General features: G+C 33.3%; 1 protein-coding gene across 5 annotated transcripts in view; it reads right to left on the minus strand.

Moving 5' to 3' along the window:
* LOC5563900 (guanine nucleotide-binding protein G(s) subunit alpha) overlaps nucleotides 1–22,651 on the minus strand; it is an 87,274-nt gene that overhangs the window by 41,125 nt on the left and 23,498 nt on the right. The window contains exon 1 of one of the 5 annotated variants that reach the window (XM_021853104.1): nucleotides 11,333–11,352. The exons of the other annotated variants lie outside the window; for them this stretch is intronic. The gene's annotated coding sequence lies outside the window, so the exon portion shown is untranslated. Of the gene's footprint in view, nucleotides 1–11,332; nucleotides 11,353–22,651 lie in introns of those variants that run through there. 5 annotated transcript variants of the gene reach the window in all.

Here is a 22,651-nt window from a genome sequence, read left to right on the forward strand (position 1 = left end):
GATTTCCCAAGAAATGCCTTCAAGGTGTCGAAATATTCCTTCTTGAATTCTTCGATGAATAAATAAAACGAATTAAGCCTCTAATACACAAATTTTTATTTTCGATCTAAATATCATTTTTAGTTATCTAAAATCGTTCTAGACACGTTTTGGGCAATGATTTATTTTTATTCGAAAATCTATGAATTTTGGTTTTTGATTTTTATAATTTTTATTTTTGGACATCCCTATCCTTTTTTATTTTTTCTTGAAGCCTCTATTATTGATTTTTGGCAATAATAAAAATTCAAGTTTTTACGGTACTTTTAAAAATATTTAATTTTTAATATTTTTCTGGAAATATTTTTAATTTCCGTGTAATCAACGGAAAAACAGGTTTGAAATTATTTTAATACCACCAAGCTCTTCTTCTGTTATAGGTCGATAGTAGAAAAATATAAAAGGTATGATTTTTTATATTACACGTTAAATGAACCCCAGGCATTTGTAGGTTACATAAGAATAAAATTTTTCAGACAATTTTCAAAAATACAAAAAAGTTTCAAAAGTTATAAAAAACTTTTCTTATATGCGCGTTATGAGTAAAGGTTTAAGCCAAAAATAAAATCATTTTGATTTAACGACTTTCTTCGTGAAGTGAAGTGAAGCCATTGGTCCCGAGATGAATTAGCCCATGGCTATAATCTCTAATTAAAATAAAAAATAAACATTCGACTGACTATTCACCAATCTTTACTTGAAAATGTCGAAAAGAATGTTACAAATTTTTGTTTGCGTATGCTGCAGGCAACATAAAATGTATTTTTCAAATTTTACTATCGGCTGTTATGTTTTACATTCCGTACTATGGTCACCACTGATCGTTACAATTAGATAAACTACTGTAGTAGCACTAAGCCGATACACATACAAACTTCCCCCTCAAAGTACAACACGCTCCTATATCTTCATCACGCAAAGTCCCCGGACAGCCCTGAGTCTTGAGCTCGATAGCAATATAGCATACACGGCTGGACGTGAAACTTCTTCGTGCGGCGGCGACCAAAAATGTTCGATTATGTGACCGGACTGGCTAATGGGCGACCTCTTGTTTCTTGTGTGCACTGTAATAACTACTGTACTGGCACTCAGTGGCTAAAGCAAAGCATGCCATTGGCAACAGCACCGATGATGCTATCTCAACTGGAGTGAGAGTCTATCTGGACAAGCTCATGGCGGTGAATACTTGGTGATGACAGTGACACTAAACTGCCTAGTAAAAATTAGTCACTATTCAAAAGGTTCCGAATGGAAATAGGATTCTAATTATTTTCATTTCAATCGACAATTCAGCAAATTTGGTTATTCAAGTAACCATTAGCCCACTGATTCGCCTTTTAGGGCTTATTGGGCCCTAATAGGCTAATATGAGGTGTGTCAGCTCTATAATGACACTAAATCGACACTAAATTCCCCAACTAACAATTCAGAGCCACAAATAAGCATGTACCGTAAAATGGGGTAACTTTGATAGTTTTTTCGAGAAAAAGTTAAATATTTATGCATGCTGTTTCAAAGAAGTATAATTTGTATATTTAAAACATGTACTGGCATCCTAGCTATCGATTGCAGTTGATAAATTACCATGAGATTTATTTTGAATAGATACATAATTTTTCAAAAAATCGAAATTTGGTTTTCTGTTTTGGGATTAGTTTGATAATAGAGTTTAAATCGAACGAAATTGAATGAATTACGTAACATTCATAGGGCGTTGCACACCACTAGGCATTTGACGTTATATGGAAATTTCTGACTTAGATTATACAAATGGTCCCAGTTTGTAAAAATGGTTTTCGCTAAGAGATTTGAGATCATATTCAAGTTATATTATAACTAGGCTGTCTAATATAAGTGACAAGCTATTCAAAACTACATCAAATAGTGATTGTAGAACAGATTGTTCGTAAACGTTTCGAAATTGCTAAAGTTGCATCAATTTTTAACACTTCAGTCGTCACGCTGTTATATTTTGCATAACATTGTTGAAAAACGTCACTTTTCGCTCACAACAACAGCGTGGTGGTAAACCGCGTGACGATTGGAAGGTTAATATTCGTATAATAAGTCTCAAATGTTCTCAATTTAAATGAAAATAGCTCTGACATTAAGTGTTATACTAATATTCTTTAATTTTGCATTCTTTCTGCTTAACTGATTAACAGATATTGTATTATTTAGTTTAGTATGTGGTGGACCCCCCACTATCAATGTTACCTGCATTATCAAAGATACCTCGGTTTACGGTATGTTTAATTATTGTTCGTTAATGGTAATGAGAACTGAATAAAAATTTGACCCTATAAGGAGCTGAGAAGATGCTCTTTAAACACAGACTTAGGTCAATGATCAGCGTTATGCATTGGAATGAACAAAAGTAGTATCACCACTTATGAAACGTTTCCAAAGATTCTCATTCGACTAGTCAAGATTGTTTTGCTAATGAGCTGAACAAGACATGTTTCCCCCAATCCCCAATATTCCACCAAACAAATGTATGTATAAAGGGATATTTAGAAGACGAATTAGCGTTTTACTTGCTTCGCACTTCAGCTATTTGCACATGTTTAACATAAATATGATTAGGAGCTGAATAAGTATTTTTGTTGAACAGTTGATTCAAACGAGGCTAAAATAACGATTAATAATCATATTGCCATATAAAATAATCCTATATAAGGCTTGCAAAAGAGGATACACTATAGCTCATTTTTCGGAAAATGGACAAAATATCCTTAATTCGTGTTGAGTTCCGAATGCATTTCAAATTACTAATATAAAAAGAAGTTATCAGATACAATCATAACCGATGATTTCTCAATACTTTTGAAATAGCTGTTTAGGAAATAAACATCGACAGCCACCAGAAATATAGTTTTTTTTTTAAACAAAAATAAACATTTAGGCCAAGTACTAGGACAGGACGTGACAGCTCAATTAAGACTGCCCGTTGTTTTTCAGTCGATAACCTTGACGATACAAAGGCCAGAGTTACCAGTATCCTTTTTAAGCAAATCTTGTTAACAAAATCAAAAAATCAAAGCTCATGATTTGATTGTTTCGTGTACACTTCATTTATTTAGTGCAATAGAGATTGCTGTATTTGTTAAAACCCAAAACCTGCGATATTTTTAGAAAGAATTGACACAAATTCCGTCATATTGGTCTCAATTAGGTATTTTCTATTTATTTTAGCATTGTAGGAGCACATGCTTTAGACTCAGCATCGAATATAAATTGATTTGAAACAAAAAGATTTAACGGAAAATTTCGAAACATTTGATAAAAACTCTAGCCTATGAGCTAGCAACTCGGCAACAAAGGACTAGCAACAAAGTGCCCTGTTGCAATCAAACACAACGATGTGGAAGTAGGCGTTTGCCAAAACGATTAATGAGAAGTGTTCTTTTTTGACAGGCAATTGGTTTCATTTTTGTACTTTGACCTGTCACGTCTTGTCTTAGGCCAAGTATTCCGAAAAGAAGCGAGGTTCTGACAAACAAAAAAATATATTGACTTGATTGACATAAGAGATAAGAGATATGCAAACAACATTCAAATTTTGTTCCTGGAACTTCTGAATCATAGCAAAATTATATGTTTGCAGATCTAATGAATAGCTAGCAGCTATTTTTCAAATCTTACAAAATCTAAATATGACATGTCAGTGTTTTCTAGGATTTAATTTTAGATCTCATTTCCAAATCTATTATCTCTTATATCTATCAAGTTCAATACTTTTAGCTATGCATGTTATAATTTGTTAGTGCTAAGCTTTTTCCGCCTGCTAGGGATGTTTTTCCGTTCAAGAAAATTTCTTTGATTGGGGTAAGTGTACCAGCTATGGACATAGTGGTTCCCTATTTCGCCATACGGGATTACTTGAATGTTTTCACATTTTGAAAGGTTTTTTGTGTTGTACTAGAAATATTTAAGATAAATCTTCACGTTAAAACATTCAGAAAGATTAAAAATCTGAAGGTTTTCGATATTTTCTATATGGCCAAATAGGGAACCACTATGGCCATAACTGATTTGATTCCGCGTTCCGCATTGCGAAAGTTCCTTCACTAATTAGTGCTAATAAGCTACGATTACCGTTGATCACGTGAAAAAAAAATATTGTGCTTGAACCGTGGATTTTCTGACCCTCAGGCCCAAACCTTACCATCAACTCTACTTTGAGCCGATGATGAAGGACTGTATGGTTCAAAGATATGACGTCTAAATCATGGGTAACTGTGGTTTTCATAGAGTGCATTTGTATTTGAATTTTTGTCAAATATCCAATCACGGGGTGGTCTCATAAGTTGAGAATTGGTCCGATCGAGATACTTTCCAATTCTATTGCTCAAATATCCATACTTACAGATAAAAAAAATGTTCACTTTTGAAGGCAGCTGCGAAGCGAAACCTACCCGGTATGCGGTATGCCTGCTTCAGAGGAGTCCTACATAGAACCGACTGACCCTCCATGCAACATTTTATGTGCAACCTCACGAGAAACCTTCATTCAATTATATGGAACAACACTCCGTCATCCGACGACTACTTCATCACTACAATTTTAGGTCCGAAGTGTCAAGTTACAATTAACATTCGACAGGCGTAGAGCATTTCTTCATCGATTTCATTTCCAACCGTTGCATGCATGCATGTATGGTGCCTATCCGAATATAGGGTAAAATGGGGCAAAAGTTTATTTTTAAGTTTCAATACAAAACAAGTGTTCTAAACTTAATGGTGGTTCGAATGCTGTTCAAATAACAGAACTTCACTCCAAATATTATGGATATCGATCGAGATTTGGAAAATTTATGGCTGCTTGTTGGTTGTAGACATGAAAATTGTAATGTTCGAAACTGTCTCAAGCACCAATTTCATAATTTTCATGGAATCTTACAATATTACAACTTAAATTGCTTATAATGACGTAAGAAGTCAACATGCAACATGTCACTTAATACTCGAAGCTGCAAAAGTGAGAAATGTACCTACAAATAGACACAAATCTTGAAAAGTTGTTGAAAGTTGGAGCTGTCAGGCCTTTTAGAGGACGCTATACATGATTTAGGGTGGAACTCGGTGGAACTTCACATGAATCGATAATAAAAATTATATTTCTCAATTTAATAAGATCAATTTCATAACCAAATCAACGTGCCGATACCTCAGATTCAATAATCAATTTTGATGTTCTTGTTCCATCTAACACATCTAACATCTAACTTTCCACGTTCAGCCATATTCTCGTTTAGAATTGGGTTGTTTAGTGAAGACAAATTAACAGTTTTTCGTAGCTTAATCGAACTAGCGCAGTTTTCTAGGTATGACATGATTTTATTGCACTTCAATATCTTAATGTTGATATTATAAATGATTAAAAAAGATTTCGATCCGTCGACCTAATGACATTTCAATTTACATAATGACAGCTCGTCCCGAAGTAAAATTTGCCGAGGGGTGATTCAAAAGCGATTTCCATACTAATTTCAAACTTATTTTAAAAATAGTTCCAGGTCACGGAAAATTGTGAAACTTTGGATTCTAGTTTAATTTTTAACGTACATTCAGAATATGTAAGAAACTGGATACCCTTAAACAAGCCAATTGGATTGTAGGTATAGATTGGTTTCAAGCCTTTCGGGTTATTTTTTTGACACAACAAATGCGTTTGCTGAACAAACGCAAATTTGTAGCCAATATGTTGAAAGTTCATTGTGTGGTTTTTATTTCTTTTCAACTGTTCTGTAATTATTGAATGTTCCTCTAATGTCGACCATTTGCCCCAGTTCACTCTATGCTACACGTATGTTCGAAGCTCGTTAGTTCACGTTGGAAATCTCACGTCACCTTCTTCAAGAGCCGAACAATGAATGCATCGAAAGTACCAGCGACGATTTGTCTCGCGTGCTTTCTAATTGAAGTAACGAACAGTTAAGCATGGTACCCTACAGACAGTGGCATATCGCGATCGTGACATCGATCACATAGATTGTCCAAGGTGCGATCGCGATCGTTCTTGCATGCCGCAGGAACCGAGGGGAAGGAGCACGACATACTGGACGATAATAACGTTTCCGTATGCATGTCATGTACGCTTTATGCCATTTTCGAAAAAAATCCACTCCACACTAAAGTGGCCAACTCTCAGCTGCCTGAGTAATGCAATGAGGCCATATTGTAAGGCAGTGGTCTCAGCATTAATGACTAAGCGATTTAATGACTTCAATACTGTCAGAACATTTAGCTGGCAGCAAAGTATGGGCAAAAAACCACGGGCCCTCCAAGCTCGTCAACCACATATATATGAACCATGGCCAACATGATTGTAACATTTTTGGGAATCTGATACTTTTGGGAAATCTGACAGTTTTGGGTTGTTCACGTTAACTTATAACTACTCATTAACGTGGGTTTAAGCTGGGTAAGGCGCATATTGACGGAATTGATTTTTGTATGCTATTGCTTAAAAATTACATTGCTATAAATATGCAAGTAAATGAGTAAACATTTGTGTAAGCCACTAAATAAAAGGAGAAATCATTTTGTTGTAAGCTACGGTGAAATCGTCTTTTGATGACCCCCTGCAAAAAACTGATCGAGACCTAAACAAAAAAAATCAAGCATCAGAAGGCTCCTGAATCTGGAAAATATCGTGGCCAGAAACAATTCAGCAAGCTTTCAAGAGATCAAATATATGGAACTCCATATTTTAGCTAAAATTTTCAACGTAAAGGATTTATCAAATGCTTCAAAGTTTAACGTTTCATTTAATGTAATAAATCAACGCAGCCTAAGGAATAAAACAATGTTCAACAATATGCGAAGTTTTTGGCCGTTCAACATTAGGCGAATTGTCCTAATTAATATGGAATCCATATTATGGATCCGTTTGATTCATAAAACTTCAGTTGTCGCACTGTTGTATTTTGTAAAACACTGGTGGAAAACCCTCGCTTGGTGTACACAGCATCAGCGTGGTGGTTCGAACAGTAACAAATCGCGCGACCAACGGAAGGATAATAAGGGTCTCTATCTTTCACTGGTCACATCTGTGGAATGGATTACTTTTGCAAATTGTCACAAATTCGACTATTTTTTTTAAATAATCTTGAAATTTGAGGTAGGAAATTCTGTTTTGAACAGCGTAATTTTAAATTTGTACAGCGTGATTTTTAATCATATTTTGTTCTGAAAAATGATTCTTAGTTGATACATAACTCTGGGATCATTATATAAGACAGGGGTTTTCAGCCTATTTGGCTAGTGGAGCAGTTTTCGAAATTAAATTGTTGCACGGAGCACCTTGTTATTCCCATTACTCCGTTTGAAATCCGATTTTTTTACAAGCATTGATAGACCCTTTTTCTATTTTTATGAACATGATTCTCTGCCTTTGGCTAGTTAAATTGACCTAAAAATTTCTACGAAAATCGTAAAGTAACATTTCAAAAATTTCGATTGTATTTGAAATGTTTAATTCTAACATAAAAACAGATTTGGTTTGCTTTATTGAGAAGGTTTTTTGTTTTAGACTTAAACCACAGATAACAGACGTTGAAGTCCGATTGTAAAACTGTGTAGGACAATTATCGGTCATTTTGAATGGCAACACAAGTAGCAACATTGTGGGGGCGCTGTCATCGCCTAGGCCCAATGTCACCCCGCGCGACGGTATATTTAATTTTTCGTCAATAATTTCCAAAATCTTAGTTTAAAAACGGCAGAATGGCAAAATTTTTCCACTTTTTTTAAAGTACAGTCGCCTCTCCACATCTCGATATCGAAGGGGCCATCGAGATAGGGAAAGATCGAGACAAAGAACACATTTTTGATGAATACTAGATTGAAAAGCACTCCGTTGCCAAGAAAGTAATACACAAACAGACGTCATTTGGCGCTCCTAATTTGTTTTGAATCCCAAAACTTTGGTCTAGTAACCTTTGATATTGGTCATATCGACATACGGAGAGAAAATTGAGAACAAACAATCAATAGTAACACATCGAGATATGGAGATATCGAGATAAGGAGGATATCGAGATATGGAGAGTGAAAATGTATGCAGACTGAAGGGACTTATGAAATTATCGACATAGGGGGAGATATCGAGATGTAGAACAACATGTGGAGAGTCGACTGTAAAATGAAAAACTGAGCGAATTTCTGGAGTGAAATATTTTTAGTTAAACGTTTATTAATGTGTTTGAATGAACACAAGTTCAACACTCACGTAAATGTTCATGTTTTTTTTTTAACAAAACTCGTGAAGTATTGCCAAGGCTGTATAATGGTGTCAAAATTTTAATTATCATCGAAATTGCGTTTCGACAGATTTTTTTTTGACGTGTCCCAACATAAATTTTACTCCCTGAATGATTTTTTACAACTTAAAGGGTTGTTTTCCATACTAAATGAAAAAAAAATCTGTTGAAATGTTTCCATGTATAGGAGAGTTTTCGTCGGCTGAATACTTTTAACCTTTCGATAACAAAGTTTAGCCCAAATGCTGAACGTTTTCGTAAAAATATTAGAGATATATGAATGTTCGATAACACAGCGTAACAAAAATGACATGTTTGTGTGTCTCAAGAATCAAATTATGTGTCTCTAGTAGATTTAGGGTTGCTGTATCTGATGCCGTTCTCAGAAACGTTCCTGCACGTTGTAGTTTTAAGCTACAGGTCGCCAAAGTTGTAAAAACACTGTTTTCATTGGTGTTTAAAAAAACAACTTTTTTGTGATCTAATCCACTAAGTATGCAATAAATAACTTTAACTTTCATTTCATGTATTGAACTCTTCTTCTTTCTTCTTTCTGGCGTTACGTCCCCACTGGGACAGAGCCTGCTTCTCAGCTTAGTGTTCTTATGAGCACTTCCACAGTTATTAACTGAGAGCTTACTATGCCAATGACCATTTTTGCATGCGTATATCGTGTGGCAGGTACGAAGATACTCTATGCCCTGGGAAGTCGAGAAAATTTCCAACCCGAAAAGATCCTCGACCGGTGGGATTCGAACCCACGGCCCTCAGCTTGGTCTTGCTGAATAGCTGCGCGTTTACCGCTACGGCTATCTGGGCCCCCATTTCATGTATAATTTGGTTGAAATTGCATGATTAAATTTATATTAAATCGATTTTTTCAACATGCTTGCAGCCTATAAGGACGGTTCATTTTTTAAAGTTGACACCTTGTGCATGGTGTATCTGTTGTATTTATCAATAAAATTTTAATCGGTTTTCTGTACATCGTTCGACTTGTATTGTACAATGTTGTAATGATAAAATATTCTCCAAAATAATTTAATTGCACACGAATATGGAACAACGCTTAGAACGGTCGTTTTTTTGAGATTATCAAAATCAATGATTGTTTGAAATTGACTGGAAAGACAATCTATATTTTTTATTTTCAAAAAAGGCTTGTTCTTCGAAAGCAACATCAATCAGAAGCATGATGGAAAATATCAAGTTACCACTTGCAAGAGCACAAATCTAGAAAACGAAAGAATGGTGTTAAGGCGAAGTAGGCCGTCATTGAAATTTGTACGGATCGTTGATGATTGTTGCTAATTCATCTCACGATTTCGACTCAAAAAAATCAGTTGGTTTTGCACTGACACAGATGAAAAAGTATCAGCTTACTTTATGCTTGTTAGCGCGTACACTGATACTTTTTTAAGTCAATATAAACTATCAAGACTGAGTTTTATCACTTTGAAATGCAAGCTGAATAGTCATCATTTTTGCCAAAACGAATGACGGGCTACTTAGCCTTAAATGATAATTCGATCAATTGGTCGCAACCCACGAGTTACTAATTGATCAAATTTACAACACGGTCGATTGTTTTGTTTTCTAAATTTGTTATAATCAAAAACGTATTTCAAAACGAAAAGTTAAGATATTTCAAGGCATTGATACTAATGTTCAAAACGGTCGCAGAACACCTGCCAAGCCAAGGCTTTGCGGAAAATTGCTAGTACGAGGAAAACATCACTATGGCCTGGTCATACTGGTGATGTTGATAGGCTTTGAAGTGGTCTAATGGCAAAGTCTTGTAAATAGTTTGAGAAATCTTTCTGATTCACCTCCATGAAGTTTAGTAGCTACACAATGACAATGACGAGCATTTATTTATCATTCCATCGCGGTCTGATGAAATCTATTTTTAGCGTGCACTCAGAATAATATTCACGTTAATTTCACAATGGAATCAATCATGTAACCTTCACATTTAAATATTTTAGCGATTTTGTTTTTGTCACTGAAAACTGCTGCAATATTCATGTATTTTGTAATTAATTCTGCTTTCTCTGGACGCATATTTCATAGTAAAAATTTATTTCAATTTTATTCAAGTTTAGTTGCAAGGTTATATACCAAACTGTTGCATTCGGTAACCTATTTCATTCGACCACACCGCAAAAAATCTGAACGATTAAATTCGAGTTCAACGTCCTCCCCCAAAAATTCTCCCTAGAACCTATGCTGGACCAATTCTTTATCGGTGGATAGATGAACTGGGGCAGACACTGACTAGGATGAAAGAATCGACTGTGTTGCCTGCGCGCTCTCCCTCTCTTTACTCTGGATACCAAGGCAACTGAGAACACCACGCTGGCAGGATGTGGAGCACCTAGCTGAGATGAGAGGAGGGAGAGTTATCGAAAAACGCAATGTCCTGTCTCCAAACTAGGAAGGGAGACCCAGGTCCTATGCTCCATACGATATCCACACAGTGAAACAAATCTTCTTTTGGGTGATGCACACAATGGGCGTTTGTCGATAGGATTCGAATCCTACATCAAAGATTCGAATGAAGTCTATTTTCTTGAAACCGTGTGCATCAATTTGTAACAGAATAGTCTCAATGTTGAATACGATTGAATTTATCGGAAAGAACAATACTTTGTCAACATTAGCCATTCTTAGTAATTGGGGTCATTATAAACCAGATAGGTTCAACAGAGTTCAACCTAATGCAATTTGTAAAAAAAAAAAAATTACATATAAACCATGACACTTGTTTATAAGTGGTCAATACTTAGCAGAGCTTTTTTTCCCTGCCTTCAGATCCACCCAAATTTATCGATATTTTTTTTAATAGCTATGTTGAACTATACCCCAAACGTTACCGTCGTAGTTTGTGTATAGTACTCTAATAATATGTTAATATCGCGTGGGCGACTACATTTTGCTCGCTACCTTTTCCACTGTTGGATATGTGATGTAGATGTAGTTATCTATATACATATATATTTTCTCTCTTCATCGCTTACACTCACTTTGACACTTGCAAGTTGCTTCTGTTTTGCACAGATGATTTTGCTGGCTGCCTTCTTGGCTCATAAATTCACTGCATCCGGTGCTGGAGGTAGGTCATCCCAGTTCCGCTACATTTCAGCCAATCAACCACCGGATTCAACCGGGGAACCTTTGATGGAGTTTTATATCACTCAGCGTTCCGCATCTTCGTGTCTACTTGCACATCTTCACAGAATAACCCCGTACGTGAACGAATCTTCTAATTTCAGGATGTTCCTACTTTGCACTTTTTGCGCTGGGGCAGGGAACTGATTGTTGCCGTTTTTCACTCATTTCAGCAGTCCACAACAATGAACATAGCCTTTGCTTTAACCGAAGCGTCTCACCCAGATTTTTCTTCAATTGAACCGATCCATTTCACTTTCGTTGCTCATCTGTTCCATTGCCCACCTAGTCAACTAGACGCCCATAATTATGTTTTTTGGTCATTCCATCAAAATTAAACTTGGTATTCTGAAAGGGATACTTTTGATGGCTAAGAAGTTTCAATTTTTAAAGTTCATATTTGCAAGTTCTGAAAATCTTGTAGCCACAACTCTATATTTGTCTTAGATCCCCGATCGAGAGGTAAATTTTATAGATTTTAAGGATACCATAGGTTTCTTCAAGTTTTTCTTTTATAACTGATAGGATTAATGTTTCACAGAAGTTGCGCTCTTCTATGTATGATGGACTTCACCTACATGAAGTAGTGCCTTATATAGACTACAGACTGATGGAAATTTTGAACGTTTTGCTTATAAATGCTCAAGCGATATGATGCTCTGAAAGTTATTGAATAACCAATTAGGAATCCTGTATACTTTGAGATCAATATCTAATATGTAACTAATAATGTATACGTCTAATTAAAATGTGATCTTCATCAAAGTCGTTACTGGGAAAATATCACAAAATATCATGCTAAAGGGCTGGAGGGTGAATACAAAAAGTTGGCGTTTTCCATAGTAATTTTCATAAAACTTTCAACTTTCAGGCGTGTGCATACCTTTCTCTATAGTAAACACTTTAATATATCCATCAGTCTTGGACCCATGGTTGGAATGGAATTCTAAAACTTTGTAATTTTCTGAAAACCAAATTATTTCCAATGAACAGTCCAAAGATTTTCCATGACATTGAGGTTTCACAGTTGACTACCGCATATTATTATTGTTTTTTCTACGTGTTCAGAGCTCATCGATCAAGCCCAGGGGTCCTCAGACTACCCTATAGTGCCGCCCACACCAGTGTCTTCAGAATACAAAGCAGGCTACGCCATTTGCAAAAATTATTCCAATGGTTCTTATTAACGTTATTAACCTTCCGGTCGTCACTACAAGAAGCACCGTTCTGATGCTGTATACGAACAACAAGCTTTTACATGTGTTGTACAAAGTTTAACAGCGCGACTACTAAAGTAAAAAGTAGGTACTTTCTTTAAACAGTGGAAAACTTCTCCAGAAAGATGTGTTGATCTCAATGTAATGGAAAAAACATTTGAAAAAAAAAAATACAATGGTCCAGTAATCTCTCAGCTTGAAAAAAAAAAAATTGAATCAATTTACGTACCGTAGAACGGGGTAACATTGATAGTTTTTTGGAAGAAAATTGAAATATTTTTGCGTTTTGTTTTGAAGATTTTTATTTTATACTTTCAAAACAATTACTGGTATCACAGCTATGGATCGCAGTTGAAAGATTTCAAAACAATAAATTTTTCATGAATTTTTCATAAAATGCAAAGTCTATTTTCTGTTTTTGAGTAACTTTGATAATGGGTATGTGAACACATGAACCCTAACCAAATTACTACATGACATCATTGCAATTGAAACTTGATTGGGGAATGTTAATAGAGAGCGTGAATTAGATTTTGTTCATAAAACAACAGAACTTATAGAAAAATTCACCGACAAAAGTATTTTTAGTTCAAACATGCATTACAAACACCGTTATAAGCCTGTATGAATTGGTCTAAAATAATATTTTTCAATAGATATCGATTGATATCCACGTTTCAACATTGAATTCAACATAAATCAAATGTTTTTGGAATACAAAAAAAGTATATTTCGAACAATCTCGAATGAATTACTTAGAGCAAATAGGGCATTGCATACTTCTAGGCATTTAACATCATATGAAAATTTCTGGCTCCAATTTGTGAAAATTATTATCTAAGAGTTTTGAGACTAAATCCATGTTCAACTATAACTGGGCTGTCAGAGTTGAGCGACGAATTCTTCAAAATTTCATCAAAAAAAGAACGTAGAATAGATTGTTTGTAAAAGTTTCAAAAATGCTAAAATTTCATCGATTTTCAATAATTAAATATAAAGCTTCAAATGTTATCGCTTTCAACGAAAACAGTTCTGAAACCTATTAATGTTTTATTAATTTCGTCTAAGGTTTATGAAAAATACTCGTCTGTCAAAGAAATCAAAAAGGTTTCTCTTGACAAGTTACGAGTTGTTTTTGGTTCTCGTGATGACGCCAACTCCCTTTTGGAATCTCAGCTTTTTGCGGGATCTTATCGTGTATACGCACCATGTGATTTTTGTGAAATCAGTGGTGTTATATACGATGAATCTTTAGAATGTAATGACATTATTAATCATGGCATTGGAATATTTAAAAATAAGGCTATTCCGGCTGTTAACGTTTTAGATTGCCACAGATTATCTAAACTTTTTTTTAAATGACAAAGAAGCTCAATATGTTCACTCCAATTGCATTAAGATTACTTTTGCTGGATCAGTTATTCCAGACTTTGTAGAGGTTGATGGAGTTATTTTTCGAGTTAGGCTTTATTATCCTAAATTGATGCACCGTGAACGATGTCTTCTTTTCGGACACACTGTACAATTTTGCTCAAATAAACCTAAATGTTCGAAATGTGCACAATCCCATTTATCATCTGATTGTAAAAAACATTCAGAATGTTGTGTTTATTGTAATCAGAAACATATTGCCTTGAAGGATTGTCCTGTATACATTAGTAATCAATCAAAACATAATCAAAAACTTAAAAATAGAAATCAATTTTCATATTCAGAGATTTTGAAGAATTCAAAAGACATTTCAACTCCTAATGTTTATGAGTCTTTATCAGATGATGAACCGGATAATTCATTGAATTCAGATAATTTTGTTTACAAGCCACCTCCTAAAAGAAAAAGAATTCTCAAATCATCTAGTCAACCTCTAGAAAGTAATAATTCTAAAGTAAAATCATTTGACAAAAATTTTCCTTGTTTGATTCCTTCTACTTCTAGTACTATCCCAGGATTTCAACGTGTTGAGTCTGATCCACCAAATAATGATTTTAATGCAAATAGCAATGCTTCTGATGAAAACAAAAATGTTAAAGACAAAAATTCAATGTTAGGTATTTTGGAAGAGTTAGTAGAACTGCTCGGTTTTAGTGATATTTGGAAGAAAATAATAAAGATGATTTTACCATTTTTGGTTACAATACTTGATAAATTGAATTCATTTGGACCAATCATTGCTTCATTATTTTCTTCGTAATGGCTAATAATAATAAAAGTCCTCTGAATATTTTACAATGAAATTGCAGAAGCATTATTCCTAAAGTAGATAGATTAAAAGCTCTGATTGCAAATAACAGCATTGATGTTTTTTGTTTAAATGAAACATGGTTGACTGAATCGAAAGTTTTATGTTTTCCATCATTCAACATTATTCGGAAAGATAGGGATATTCCATTTGGAGGAGTTCTGATTGGTATTAGAAGTGGCATTGAGTTTAAGTATTTGAATTTATCATTAAACATACAACTTGAACATGTTATAATTTCTGTAAAACACAATGATATTAATTTTTGTATTATTTGTTTATATGCTCCTCCAAATTCGTCTTTTTCAATATCTGAAGTGAAAATGATTATAGATAATGTTCCTTTTCCCTTTTTTATATTGGGTGATTTTAATGCCCACAATTATTCTTGGGGAAGTGATAAAGTTGATGGTCGTGGTTTGTTAATTATGGATCTTATTGATGAATGCAATTTCAATTCAATTCAAAAAATGTTGACTGGATGAAATTTTCTGATTTGATGTCCACTTCATTGATACATTTAGAAGACCTTTGTTCACCAATTGAAAATTATAATCAATTCATTAAAATTTTAGTAAAGTGTTTACAAAAGTCACAGAAAAAACAGGCCATCAATTTTTTTCCTGAGCTTTGTTCTCCATTTTCAATAGATGAGTTTAATTTAGCTTTATCTATTACTAACAATACTGCTCCGGGTATTGATAATGTTAAATTTATTGTTCTTAAAAGTTTGCCATATGAAGGAAAAGTTTATTTACTTTCCATATATAATTGTTTTCTTTCACAAAATATATTTCCATTAGAATGGCGTGCAATCAAAGTAGTTAGTATATTAAGGCCTGGTAAAGATCCCTCTCTGGCTGATAGTCGTAGACCAATTAGTTTATTGTCTTGTCTTCGAAAACTTATGGAAAGAATGATTTTAAATCGGCTTGAATTATGGGCAGAAAAGAATGAAATTTTTTCCACTTCTCAATTTGGTTTCAGAAAAGGTTGTGGAACCCGTGATTGCACAGCACTTTTAGGATCTCAAGTTCAATTATGTTTCAACAGGAAACAGGATGTTATTTCCACTTTTTTGGATGTATCCGGTGCATATGACTCCGTACTTATTGATTTACTTTTTCAAAAAATGAATCATTATAAAATTCCTCACATTTTATCTAATTTTCTCTACAATTTATTTTCTTTCAAAATAATGCATTTTTATCACAATGGATCTTCTAAAATGGTCCGTTATAGTTATTTTGGTCTACCTCAAGGTTCTTGCTTAAGCCCTTTTTTATATAATTTATTCACTAGTGATATATCAGCAATAATTCCAAATGGATGTTATTTTTATCAATTTGCCGATGATAAGGTCATTTCCGTTAGTGGTAAAAATAGAGAAATCATTCGACATTATATGCAAATTTGTTTGGATAATATTGGATTATGGGCTTTCAATAATGGTTTCACTTTTTCAGTTCCAAAAACTAAGTTTATTATATTTTCACGCAAATATTCCACCATAAGTGTAAATTTATACCTTAATGGTTTTGAAGTTGAACAAGTAGATGATTATAAATATCTTGGTATTTGGTTTGATTCTAAATTAAACTGGAATTCACATATCAAATATGTTCAGAAAGTTTGTTCAAAAAGAATCAATTTTCTTCGTATCATTACGGGCACTTGGTGGGGTGCCCATCCTTCTGATATGATAACACTTTACAAGACTACAATACGCTCAGTTTTGGAGTATGGATGTTTTATTTTTGGCTGCGCTCGTTGTTTGAGGATTTGTTTAAAGTTAATGAATTCTACTCATACTAAATCTGTTGAAGTTTTAGCGGGTGTTGTTCCTCTCAAAATTCGTTTTAATGAATTAAATTGTAAATTCCTAGTTCAATGCTTTAATAATAATCATCAAATAATTAATACATTAAAAGATTTACAAGAAATTAATCCAACATGTAAAATGATAAACGCATTTGATTATTGTTCTACAGAAAATATTGTTCCATTTCATTCCAATTGTTTTTATAATTGTGATATAAATGTTCATTCTTTTCATCCGTTAGTTGATATATCTTTACAAATAGAATTAAAACAAATTCCAATTAATGAGTCTTTGCGATTTGCTAAATTATTATTTGAGCGGAAATTTGATGGGTTCAATCCTCAATGTATATTTTATACAGATGGATCTTTCACTAATAATAATTCTGGGTTTGGTATTTACCATGTTGATAATACACATTTTTTTAAATTGCAATCACCTTGTTCTATTTTTGTTGCTGAATTATGTGCTTTATATTTTACATGTAATTTAATTAGGGAATGTTCTCCAAACATTTATGTTATATGTACAGATAGCTTGAGCTGTTTGAATGCTATTAAATCCGTTAGTTTCAATTCTAAATCACATCATTTAATTTTATTGTTACGCTAATTAGTATATGATTTGCAGTCTCGAGGATTTATCATTAAATTTGTCTGGGTTCCAGCTCATTGTCAAATATTTGGTAATGAACAAGCTGATTCCTTAGCTAAACTAGGTGCATCTAGTGGCATTATTTTCAAACGTGACATATTTTATTCAGAATATTTTACTAAATTAAAAAGAAATTCAATCAACTTTTGGCAAATTGATTGGAATTCTAGTGATAAAGGTCGTTGATGTCATTCCATATGTCCAAAAGTAGATAGAAAACCTTGGTTTAAACATCTATCTGTTGGTAGAAATTTTATTTGTCTTTTTTCAAGACTCATGTCCAACCATTATATTTGCAACAGTCATTTATATCGTATTAATATTGTAGATTCTAATTTATGTGAATGTGGTGCATCTTATCAAGATATCGATCACATTGTTTTTCATTGTCAGAATTATGTTTTGCCCAGGAAAAAAATTATTGATAATTTTCAAAAATTAAATCATTTTGTACCTACATCGGTTCGAGATATTCTTGGCAGTAAATCTCTTGTTATGATGAAAATTCTTTTTGGATTTTTAAATGAAATTCGATTTACTGTTTGATACTGCCTTTCAAATTTTCTTTTCAGAGTTCAAGAAACATATTGTCCCTCGGCTTTCGTTCATCGATGTTTTCCCTTCAAGATTTTGGCTCTGTTATGGATCGTTTCCGGTTGAGCCTTTAATATTAGTTTTACATATTTTATAATGTTTTTCGAAAAGATGAAGAGGTTTTGCGCCCTTTTGAGAAGCATTTCATAAAAAAAAGAAATCACTCAAAGGGGTTTTTCCCTCTTCCAAATTCTTGTTAAAATAAATAAATAAATAAATAAGAAAACAGTTCTGAAATGAAGTGTCATACTAATACTCTTTACTTTTGCATTCGTTTTGCTTAACTGATTAACTGAAATTTTTATATTTGTTTAGTGTGTTGTAAGTCCTCCATTATCACTCCGTTTTACGGTACTGTAATTCGGGGTGTAGTTGATCAGTGGGGAAAAGTTGATCATTCCCGTACCTACATGTATAAACTGTCAAGAGAGCTATGATCCGATTTCAGTTATCAAAATTTTTGTGATGTCACATTAAGGACTGTTCATTTTATAAAGTGGACACCTTGTGCATGCTGTATCTTTCTTATTAATCAATGAAATTTCAACGGTTTTTTGCACATCGTTCGACTAGTATTGTACAATGTTGTGATAATAAAAATTCTCGAAAATGATTAAATTTCACACGAATATGGAACAACGATTAGATCGGTCGATTTTTTGAGGTTATCAAAATCAATGATTGTAAGAAATTGGCTGGAAAATTCGATAATTTATATTTTCTATTTTCAAAAAAGGCTTGTTCTTCGAAAGCATCATCAATCAGAAGCCTGATGGAAAAAATCAAGTTATTTTTGGAGCAACAATTTTTGCAGATATAATAAAATCAATTTTCCCGTATATTTTTAAAGAATTTTTTTTAAAATTTGATGGGAATTGATATGAGTAGAATTTTTTGTGTAAAAGTACGTCCTGACGGAAGTCCTAGTATAGTATTAATATGAAAAATAACTTACGCCTTCATAGAGTTACTTAGTAAGTCCCCACGTCACATTCAAAGCACAACAGAAACACAATTGCTTTATTCTTAGAAGACCTATCAAAGTACATTGACAATCATCAAAATTGGCAACACTGCTGTAATAAAATCGATTTTATTTTCCACATATTATTTTCATAATATGTTATTCTGAGATTACCAATTGAAAAAATCGGAGAAAACTGTTTACAATTTGCTGTAGATCAATAAATATGCGTACATGATTTTAAAAGTATGAGACTTTTTAGTAAAGCTACCATAAACAGTAAAATTTATACTTAAGACTGTGGTTTAATCTCACGATTTAGCTTTCGTTTATACTAATATAGTTTCTTTAGTAATCCAAACTAGTTTTGAACACGCTTTTTACTGTTCTCTTTTGCTGGGAGTGAAAGAATGGTGTATCAGCAAATTTGGCCATAAATGGGTAAATCACTAAAGTTACCTAATGTCATAGAATGGTGGAATATAATTGATATTTTTAAAGCTTTACCTTTAGTAGAATAGTTAAGGATACAAACATACAATTTGTTCATAAAAATAAGGATTTTTGTTTTGCGAAAAATAATGTTAAACTTTGACGGACAGCTTTTTTTAAGAGTTTTTGGAAAAACTATTTAGCTCTTCAACCAAAAGCATTTTCAAAAATTTTATATTTTTATAGCATTTTAGAATAATAGGTCAACGATACACAGAAACCCGATTACGATTTTATCAATAAATAAAAAAGATATAGCATAAACAAAGTGTCCACTTTATGAAATTAACAGTCCTTACATGATATCTGCTCTTCATGTTTTGAAGTTCGTTTTTACATGCAAGATAGTTATACAGTATGACCCATAAAAATGCGAAAATTGTTTAAACGTGAATATAGCATCCACAGGCATTATTTTCATTGTTTTTGATAGTAAATGTAATTTCTGATTATTGTAGTATATTCTGACACAACTTCGCTATCTAGGACAATTTTTGTCATGTTTTTCATACTGTCCTAAATAATGTAATAAAGCAAATAAGTTCAAAGGTTTTGTCCGCCCAAAGCAAGAAACAGCGTCTGATTGTCGTATACTCTGGTGATAAACTTTCCACCTCCAAAAATCACACTTTATTGTTGAAAAGTTTAGTTTGTTTAGTATACGAGGATGGAGGAGTTCTTAGAAAACGTGTTTTTCATGATCACAATGAAATATTTTGCCAGAGTCATAGTTTTGAGGGCATTTGCGTCTAATAAATTTGATATGCCTTTATATTTTGTTTAAGTTGACTAAAAAATAAATACAAAGGCCTATAACAGATTTTTGAGGATTAAATGTATTACTTCGGTTAGAGACAACTTATATCAATACTAGCTCATAGGTTTTAAGCAAAACGGAGCCACTTATCACACTTATATGAAGGTTCAATCAAAGCTCTCCAAAATGAGACGTTTTTTCGAAAATATGTTTAAGTCATCAATTACCCAGGTATGAACCAATCCTATCATTTGATATGGGCGTATGCTGGAGACAAGGCCTGTGAAGAATCTCACGCCATCGTTGATGTTTTAGAAGCTTTTATCACACAGATATTGAACTCGACGTCCGCATGATAAAATGCTTCTAGTTCCTCTCTGGTAAGGTGAAAGTAACAGATAAAAATCATGTACAAAGCGAAAAACTGAGTTAAAATAGATTAAACAACACAAGTCATGAATAATATTTATGTTTCATTAACATTTTCTATGTAAAAACTACCATAAAACATGATATGACGATTTTCGCATTTTTTTTATGAGCCATACTGTACCATGTAAAAACAGATTTTTTATGAAATGTTTGGTGAACTGTTGAAGGGTTCTTCTCCAAACAATCGACTATTGCCAAGGCTATATGAAAACGCCATTTAAATAAACTGTTTCATACATTCCAGGTATTCTGTGAACTCTGTTTTGAATTTGCATTGACGATAAAATTTCATTTTCAGAGAAAAAACATGTTCTTCTTTTGAGCGAGTTGCTAATTCAAAGGAAAATTGCATACCTTTAGGTGTTTAATGTTGTGTATTCTGTAATTCACAACTTTTAACTCTAAAATTAATCGATTTATCAATAAGTTGTAAGATTTTTGATACTTGATTCAGATTCAGTGACCCCAAATCGTTTGATTAGCATATCGCTTTATTTTACGAAACCTATCTCTGTAATTGATCAACTTCACCCCGGGATCAAAAAATTCAATTTTTGATTTCTAAGCAATATTGCTGTTTGCGTTTGACGTGCAAACCTTGGCTAACTGGGCTTCAAATGCAGTTACACAAAGCAATCAAAGGATACTTAGCAACCATGATCCATATCACCGCCAACCTAGCAAAGAAAATCAAATTTTGACTTCGCATTACTTGTGAAAAATCTTACCGCGTTTGGTGTTCCCGCATTTGATATTTGCGTTTCAAATGCACACAGCAATATTTTTAATATTATGGTAACATTTTGTCAAAATTACGTTTGTATAATTCGATAAACATTTAACCATTACAGGTTTTAAAAATATTTGAATGATAATACATGGATCCTACTAGGAATTATAAAACAGAATGGCACAAAAGTGATCAACTTCACCCCCTTTTTACGGTACAGTAAAGCGGGGAACCACTGATCGGAATGAGCCTCATAGTAAAAAGCGCGAATCAACATTTATCGATGGAATATTTTAATGCATGAATGAGAATGATGCTTTTTTTATATCCATAAGCTAACGAAAATTACGTTTTTTGCAAAAAAATAAGTTTTGTTCACGAGTGAAGTTTCTAATGTTTCGAAGCAAAGATTTCCATGATTGTGGACACTTCTCAAGATTCATGTCTCACATGAGATCTACAAATGATATAAACAAAGAAATATTTTGATAATCTGCCTAATTCGCCTAAATGTAGGCAATTTCTCTTGAAGCAAATATTTGAGAATAAACGGATATAGGGTAGATGTACCAATAGCTAAAACAAATATTCGTATAAAATGGAAAAATAACGCTAGCGTTATTATTTTTACATCACCTGAAAGCTTTTTATCTTGGCTTTGTGGGAAAAATATGAAAACTACGAAAACTCATATGTTTGTATTTATTATCGCTTGTGCCACTATAGGAACACATGTGCCTATAGTAGCACTATTTATAATTTCTGTTACTAAAGTAGTACTAGCATCACGGCTTTGGAAAAATACAAATCAAAACCTTTTTTTTACAAAACTTTAAAATTTTTCCTTTAAAATGTGGAACATTTGTGCTATCGTTTAATGTCAAAAAAGTTCTTAATTCACCAATTATTTCGTAACATAAAAAAAAGTCTCTCTCAGTAGTGCTACTTTAGGAACAATAGATTTACTATAGACGCAAGGGAGCTTAAATTTTAAGCAAAACTAATTATTTCGATAATTTTTTGAACAAAATAAAGCTGTCTATCAATGGTACTTAGATAAATAGCTCCTGACCTTCATGTCAAAAAATATTTTGAAACGATTTATAGCAAAACGGCCGTAAAAAGCCACTAGTGCGACTATAGGGAACTGTCTAATAAGGGAACACCGACCCTATGACCAATAAACTATACTTCAGTATCCTTGGGAGGAAGTGGCTTTTGGTACAGACCTGATCATCATTTCGCCCCAGTGATCAATTTGCCCCCGGATTAC

The sequence above is a fragment of the Aedes aegypti genome, chromosome 3 (assembly GCF_002204515.2).
Source record: "Aedes aegypti strain LVP_AGWG chromosome 3, AaegL5.0 Primary Assembly, whole genome shotgun sequence".
NCBI classification, from domain to species: domain Eukaryota; kingdom Metazoa; phylum Arthropoda; class Insecta; order Diptera; family Culicidae; genus Aedes; species Aedes aegypti.